The 1,075-nt window shown below is 36.0% G+C and overlaps 1 long non-coding RNA gene across 1 annotated transcript; it reads right to left on the reverse strand.

The window, feature by feature from the left end:
* Window positions 1–740: 740 nt before the first annotated feature.
* Window positions 741–945, reverse strand: LOC109593559 (uncharacterized). The gene is made up of 2 exons (XR_002191031.1): window positions 860–945; window positions 741–810 (listed from the first exon to the last, which is right to left on the reverse strand). It is a non-coding gene; the product is annotated as an uncharacterized LOC109593559 (long non-coding RNA).
* Between the last annotated feature and the right edge of the window lie 130 nt (window positions 946–1,075).

Below are 1,075 nucleotides of genomic sequence, written 5' to 3' on the forward strand. Positions count from 1 at the left end.
GAAGCACCATTGCCAAGGAAGAAGGTGCCGTTGCTAAGGAAGAAGGTGCCGTTGCTAAGGAAGAAGGTGCCATTGCCAAGGAAGAAAGTGCTATTGCCAAGGAAGAAAGTGCAGAACCTTGATTACAGATGAAAATATAGAAACTATTATTATTATTATTATTATTTTAACCATATAAACATATCTAACTGTGTTATGATGCTTGTGTGCTTTTAGTTCATAGAAATGTTCTACTTTTATTAAAATTATTTTACTCTAAATAAAATATTAATTTTTTGCATTCTGCTATAAAAAGACTGCTAGATAGATCTGTTGAGGCGTGGCTCATGTCCAAAATGGCGAGACTTATTTACAAATTGCAGACCATATCATCGTTAAGTTCCAGTAGATGCTTCTCTAGCTCTAGCCTACAAGCTAATAAAGTTGCTGTGGTGAGTTCTTGCACTCTCTCACTTTATTATAACATCAACCATTAGACCACATTTATAAATAAGATTATAATTAATGGTACAATGGTGGGTCTGGTTTGTGTTATGTTTTTTATGAGTAGGTGTTCATTTACATTTACTAATTATTAATACTTATGTCTCATGCATGCCTCTATCACACAATCACATTTTCACACCTTGTTAACACTATACTATTACACAATATGTACTGACACAGGCTTGCCTGAACAGAACATTCTAGAACATTATTCTCTAATATAAGCACACACTCTCTCTTGTTCTCTCTCTTGATTTTGCTGTTGTCGAATGTTTATTCAGTATCTTTATTTGTTGGCTCAGTATATCTCCTTCATTGTACTACCTGCTGACACTATACTGGTAAATCTATATCAGTACAATACTCTTTTAACTTGCTATTTTCGGGTTTCAGAATTAGCTCAAACATTATTGGTCCACCGAGCCGGATAGCTGAACTCTCCTATAACTCTCCTTTTGCTAGCTGACTCTGAAACTATATCCTCTGAATGATGGCATCTCTCTCAGCCCTTCGTAGAAGACGAGGTGTTGTTCGTGCATCTATAACAAAGCTAGACAGCAGGCTAACTGAGCTAGAAGCATCGCTCGAT

This window comes from Amphimedon queenslandica, unplaced genomic scaffold (genome assembly GCF_000090795.2).
Source record: "Amphimedon queenslandica unplaced genomic scaffold, v1.1 AMPQUscaffold_910_Cont27074, whole genome shotgun sequence".
Classification (NCBI taxonomy): domain Eukaryota; kingdom Metazoa; phylum Porifera; class Demospongiae; order Haplosclerida; family Niphatidae; genus Amphimedon; species Amphimedon queenslandica.